The sequence below is a fragment of the Rutidosis leptorrhynchoides genome, chromosome 9 (assembly GCF_046630445.1).
Source record: "Rutidosis leptorrhynchoides isolate AG116_Rl617_1_P2 chromosome 9, CSIRO_AGI_Rlap_v1, whole genome shotgun sequence".
In the NCBI taxonomy this organism is placed as follows: domain Eukaryota; kingdom Viridiplantae; phylum Streptophyta; class Magnoliopsida; order Asterales; family Asteraceae; genus Rutidosis; species Rutidosis leptorrhynchoides.
The window spans coordinates 133,406,852-133,414,722 of NC_092341.1; positions in this window are offsets into that span (position 1 = coordinate 133,406,852).

A 7,871-nucleotide genomic window follows, 5' to 3' on the forward strand; every position below is an offset into this window, starting at 1 on the left:
AATGTAAACGTATATATAATTATGTGTTTATAGGAAAACTAAGTAGGTTATGGGTAATAAATATAAAATTTGTAAAATAAATATAAAAATATATGTATATGTATATATACTGTATGTACATAAATATATAATACATTATGATAAATAAATAAAAGAAAATAAAATACAAATAATTCTAGAATGTTCCATTAAATAAATAAAAATAAAAAGGCCTAGGTCGGTCGAATTTAAAAAAGGAAAAAAATTTATTAATTAATTAAATTGTATTTATGTTGCTCTCCCAGTAATTAAAATATATAAATAAGGCCCTAACCCCTCATATATAATTAATTAATTAAATTGTGAGTTTCTTTTTTTTCTTCCTTTCTTTTTTTTCATTTTTTTCCTTTTTCTTGTTTTTTTGGTCGAAACCCCCAAAAAGAGAAAAAAAATACTTTTGCACTTTAAATTTTTTTTCTATATTCATGGTAATTAGCTACATGATGAATAACTTTTATAAAAGTTTATTTTACAAAAAATTAATTCGCATTTGTATTATTTTTATTTTTGTTTGTGTTTATTCTCGACCGAATACATATACATATATATATATATATATATATACATATATATATATATATATATATATATATATATATATATATATATATATATATATATATATATATATATATATATATATATATATATTAGGTATTGAGTTTAATAAATTATAAATTATACATCTTAATTATTAATAAGTATTATGAGATCTAGGAAAAATAATTTTTCTGTTTGTTAACATGTTTTTATATTTTTAATAATTAAAATAGTTTATTTATATATATATACGGTATACGTATATATTTATAAAAAAATAGGAAAAAAGGCTATTTAAGTTATAAAAATATTTTTCCAGTAAAGTATGATATTTAACTTAATTATTTAGGTCAGTGAATATTTTATAAAATTAAATTCAAATTTTATATTATTTAATGATATAAACAAGGTGAAACTTGTAATAAAAATATATACAGTAAATAAAAATATATAAAAACTTTTTATGGGTTCATTAACTTTGTATAGGTCTGAAAATATTATAAAAATTAATTTATGGGTCGAATTAATAATTATTACATAATTAAACACTATTATTATGTAAATAGGAGGTAAATAAGGTAATAATTGTAAAAATAAAGAAATCTTTTTATAAATATTTTTCTACAGGTTATTTAACTGTAAGAAACTTATAAAAATTTTAAAAACAATTATTTATGTTTATTTAGTATTTTATGTAGAATTAAACTTGTTTTGTGATTAAATTAAGAATAGAAACAAATATAAATACAAAATTTTAATAAAATTACTTTCTTAAATTTTTCTACTGATTTTTTTAATTAAATAAGGCTATACAAATTATGTATATGATTATTAGGTATTAATTAAATATTTAGGTATTTATGGATAATATTGGGTTAATAAGGTACTATATTATTAAGTATCTTGTAAATTAAATAACAAATAGTATAACCAATTATGTTATATATTGTATGTGTTAGTAATTAGTATATTATAAATATTAATTAATCCATGCCATAAGTTAGTAATATTAGCTTGAATAATAATACATATATAATTATTAAACTATTAATAGATATATAACACAAATAGTAACTATATATATATATATATATATATATATATATATATATATATAAGGGAAAAGTATATGAAAATGCATTTAACTTTCACCAAATTCTTATTGTATGCATCTAACTTTGAAATCTCCTGTTGTATGCATTTAACTTTCTAAACTGTTCTATTGTATGCAATCCATTACTTATTAATCAGGTAACAAGTTACTAAAGTTAATTTTTTGACGTAGTTAGTCCCTCAACATAACGAAATCAAAATAAACATCAATTTATCTAACGAAATCATAACGAACCTTGTACATATCTTTTCGAAGCAGAATTTATTCACCCATCTACACATACGAAATCATCCTAATGAATTTATTGTGAAAATAAATTGCAGCTTCAAATCTCACATACTTGCCCTAAATGGCTTCACTCCTTCAAAGTAATGGAAATACTTGAAGAAAGCATTGTTCAATTTTAGGTTCTGGTGTATATTTAATTTGATTTTATTGTGAATATTATTATTTTTATGATAATTTGTTGATTTGTTGTTGACTGTTGGTTTTTATTTTTAATTTTAGGATGTTGGTAAGAAATTTCATGTGATGAATGATTCTAGAAATGATGAAATCTAGGAAATCTGGAATATCTAATGGAAGGAAGATGAAGATTTAACAAACATGATGAAGGGACCAATGAAATTAAGATTTACAAACATGAGGGACTAATAATGTAAATATCTAATTGAAGGTTACCTATTATAACAGGTTAAATACATACAATAGAATAGTTTAGAAAGTTAAATGCATACAATAGAAGATTTCAAAGTTGGATGCATATAATAGGAATTTGGTGAAAGTTCAATGCATTTTCATATATTTTTCCCTATATATAAATAATTAACGTAGCTATATAATAAAAGTCTATACACCTATAAAATGTGAAAATTATAATCAAGATAACGTGCACTATATACGAACCTCACCGCTACATATGGCCTAGGGTGGTCCTTGTTGCTTTATGGGAATCGCTTGTGGATTTTGAATGCCAAGACATAGATTCTGGTCAAGAATCCTGGGCGCCCGGTAACAACTGACCATCAGAGTGACTTGTATGATGGCAACGAGATTTGGGTAACGATGTACAGCGTCTTGCTAATGATTATAACCCGAACTTTCTATAATTGGAAAGTTACTATGAATGGAAACTTATCAAAAATAGTAACCTTTCCGAAAATGGAAATTATTTTAGAAAACCATCATCATTAGTATAATTATTATACTTAAGTCTTTTAGGCAATATCTGATCGTACATTCTATCTCTAAATTGAGATCTCGATCACGTTCTTCCGTTCAATTCATTTCTCTTGTGGAATAACTCTTATGTGCTACTAAGGTGAACTCATAGCCCCGCTTTTTACAAATTTTAATGTATTTTATAAATCTTGTGGTGAGATACATGCTTGCTTTAAATGATTTACAATTTAGACACAAGTGCCTAAACTTTTGATATGCAACTTCATGAGATTATTGTTAACTTGTATTCTTACATGCAAATCCCCGCCATAATATCGTTAATTGCTAGAATTGAAATGTTGCAAGCTTAATTATTGTGAGTAAGCCTATTGAGAGCGACGTCTCTACCCATTGACCGAACGTCAAGGGGGTACATAATAATGATTACCGACACCCGTACAGTATCAGGGGTTAATGTTTAGCTCGATATTATAACTCATGGCATATTGAATATTTTGATGTTTTGAAATAAATCTTATGGTCTAAACTTATTAATTATTAAACCTATGATGTTCACTCAACCATTGTGTTGACATTTTAAGCATGTTTGTCTCAGGTGATGAATAGCTTATGTGCAGCCCTATGTTGCTTGCTTGCTGTTGCATTGGAGTCCACATTATCTATATTTTAACATTTGTTAAACATTTATTACTTTTGGGTTTACCATGTAAAACAATTCATTTTCCGCTACCATTAAATTACTGATTTTATTAAACATCTCATTTAGAGTCGTTCTCATTTATATAACTCTGTGATGATATTGGAAAAGTCATATTTACCCCCGACCCTATTTGGGGGGTATGACACAATCCTAGAAAACTTTTGATTTCTGTCGGATTCTTTGGTGAACTCCAATTCATCACATCTTAAATTTTAGACGGATCCACTTTTATACCTTCCGCACAGATAATATGACCCAAAAATTGAACTTCACGTAACCAGAACTCACACTTTGAAAATTTTACATACAATTTTTCACGTCTTAAGAGTTCTAACACTTGTCTTAAATGCTCAACATGCTCGGATTCTATTTTGGAGTACACTAAGATGTCATCAATGAACAGGATAACAAACTTATCCAAAAATGGTTTACACACCCTATTCATAAGATCCATGAATATTGATGGAGCGTTGGTTAATCCAAACGGCATCACTAAGAACTCATAATGACCATAACGAGTACGAAATGCAGTCTTAGGAATGTCAGATTCAGTAACACGAACCTGGCGATAACCCGAATGTAGATATATTTTCGAAATGAACGAAGATCCTTGAAGTTGATCGAATAAGTCATCTATCCTCGGAAGTGGATACTTATTCTTCACTGTTCTTTTATTTAATTCACGATAATCTATACACAATCGGAGTGTACCATATTTCTTTTTCACGAATAACACTGGTGCACCCCACGGCGAAGAACTCGGACGAATGAACCCGCGGTCTAACAGTTCTTGAAATTAGGACATCATTTCACGAATTTCTGAAGGAGCTAATCTATACGAAGCTTTAGCAACAGGCGTAGCTCCTGGAACTAACTCGATCTTATATTCAACTTCCCTGATCGACGGTAAGCCTGTCAATTCATCTGGGAACACTTCTGGATATTCAGACACCAACAGAATATCGGACACTACTTTCTTTTCCTTCTTTACATCAATCACATAACCTAAGAAAGAATCACATCCCTTAGCCAAAGATTTATGAGCTTTCATCATCGACAATAATGGACAACGGAACTTGCCGCGATCACCACGAGCCACTACCCTTTTCCCACCGGCCATCGAAAAAGAGATAACTTTCCTATCGCACTTAATACTGACCTTATGGTCACTAAGCCAATTCATGCCTAGCACTACATCAAAGCTTGGTATAGGCATTACTAGGCAAGTCACAGGAAAAATACTACCCTCTATGTCAATAGTAATTCTAGACACAAACTTTGTGACTGGAACTGTCTTACCGTTACCCACTTCGACACTTAAGGGTTCATTTATTACATTAACAGGCACATTTAACTTAGCACAAAATGTAGTTGACATAAACGAGCGATTAGCTCCACAGTCAAATAGTACATGAGCCGGCACATAATTTACTAAGAACATACCGGTGATTGCATCGTCAGTAGCAGTGGCAGTGTCTATTGACATTTGAAAGGCTCTAGCTTCAGGTGGTGGATGATTCCTACGCTTCTGCCCCACAGAGGAAGTAGATGATCCCCCAGCTGACACAACACGTACCCCTGACCCGGACCCAGCCCCAGAATAACTCTTTCTTGCAGCTGGATACTCTACAGATCTGTGACCCTCTTTATGACAGTTCCAACACACATTATTCTTAAATGAACAATCTTAAGGCTCATGTCCCACTGTACCACAACTCAAACATCATTTCGTTAATGTTGAACACTGCCCACTATGCGAAGACTTACACATTCTACACCATGTCTTCTGAATGCTTGACACTGATCTACCCTGGCTAGATTGCCCTTTTAGCTTAAACCGACTTGATTTCTTTGATTGCTGGCTAGACTGACTTGCCACTGGCTTCACTTGCGACACACTTTCAGTTTTCACACTTCTAGTCGCCTTAATATCACTTTCAGTTATCTTTGCCAATATGTGCTTGTGACAAAGTAGTAGCAAGTCTTGCAATCGTGTGATACTCAGGTCGCAAAATTTCTACAAACCGTTGCACTCTAGACTGTTCGTCAGGTATCCACTGATGCACGAACCTTAACTTGTCCATAAACTGCTCAAATGCTTCATCGACTGTCATGTCTTCAGTCATTGTCATTTGCATGAACTCTTGCTTCAATCTATTGATATCAAATGCAGTACAGTACTGCTCCTGGACCTTTGCAGCAAATTGTTCCGAAGTGACCTGATTGAGTTGCTCTTAGGACAACGGAGCAGTAATTGTATCCCACCAAACCATACCTCGATTCTTTAACAGTCGGCTGGCATAAGTTACCCGCAATTCTGGTTCACATTGACAAGCTTTCAGTGCCCGTTCGACTTCCTTTAGCCAATTCATTGTCACAATTGGATCACGATGACCCGAATACTCAAAGGTCTTGCAGTCCATAAACTGCTTGAACGTACACTTTTTTGTGACGACCCGGAAATTTCCGACCAAATTTAAACTTAATCCTTATATTATTTCGACACGATAAGCAAAGTCTGTTAGGTTGAGTCTCAAAAGTTTTGAACTGTTTCATGTATTCATATAACCTTCGACCATTTCTGAAGATTCATGAACAATAGATTTGTATATGTAAATAATTATGTGTTAATATTAAATTGTTATATTAATATTATTATCATTAATATTATTACTAAAATAAATATTAATATTATTAGTATTATCATGATTACTAAAAAATCATTAAAATTATTATAATACAACTTGTTATTATTATCATTATTAATATTGAAAGTATTATTATTATCAATAATATATCCATATGTATTTATTATTAATATTAATTATAAATTAAATAATTACATGAAATTCACTATGTTAGATATATCAATCAATTTGTTAAGATTTCCTGATCACCCGTGAATTTAAAAGAGATACCCTTACTTTGCCAATAATCAAAATGAGATTTCTTTTCAATTCTATTTAATCCACCATCTTTATGTACCTCTTTCTGTTTCCAATCACTATTATATCCGTAACTAAACTGTCGGTACTAAGGACATGTGAATGACGGCTTCCAAATTAAACATGTGATATTGTGTCTTTACTTAATTATTAAATTATTAATATTATTTTGTTCTCAATAAGTTGAAAATATATCCGTGATTGAAGGAAGATACCATATTAATTGAATGAGCAATGTGTTAGATTGATTGATTATATATTATTATATTAGAAGTTGTTATCTGTCAACTTCCTTACATTTATACTAATATATATTCAGATATGGCATAGAGATATATCAAAGAAACCCATTTATCTTTGATCAAACAACCAATCATCTAACTCTCTGTATCTACAATTCTTTCATCATATTATTTGAACTACTCAGACACCCATCAACCCTCTCCAACCTTCAAACCGCCACCTCATATGATCAACCACCCAACCATCCATACCTACAAATGTACTGTTTAATGTTTTCTTACCTTTGAACCTCACCACAACACAACCTTCAATCACTCACAATTAACTGCCTGAGCTGCTGCTTATTAGATACTATTTCGGTAACCCAGTCAAACAACCACAACAACCATCTAACACCATCACTTGCGACACCCGAAGGTTGTTGTATTCCTCTTCGGTTTGTTGCTCGAAGGCCAGGAAACACCTGTTGCTACTGCTAGAAGTCAGCTATAAACCACCCTCAACAATCACCATAGCCATAACCATCAAGCTTTTTGATCTTCTCGTGTTCGGTTTTCCATCAAACACCAAGACCCATTTAAATACACCACTTGATCTCCTTCACCATTCACCATCGTTAACCACCTTCTTCAACACTACGACACCATACAAACCACCATTTATCATTATCTTTAATCCCATCATAACTGTCACCTACAGTCACAATTTCTTGTCTCTTCTGTCACTGTAAACTGTCTAATAAAACAACCATGAAGATGTAGCTGCAGTTACGCTATCCTTCTTCTGTTTTCATTCGAGAACCACCCCGAATTTCCATCACAAATTACTGCCGAAAGTTTCTGTTTATGTCCCCGTAAAATGATGAAAGCAACACGTGATGCTAGGTAATGAAATAATAATGTATGGATGCAACTTGTATTTCTTTTTCTTCTCTATTCAAACAAGTTACAGCTATTTGTTTTCTTTATCCTTGATTGGCCGACACCCCTTAACCAATTATCCCCACTTGTTTGAAAAGAACATAAAAATCGATTAGTTGTTGGGCCACGCTCCCTTTAAACTATGATCCAACTTATATATATATATATATATATATATATATATATAT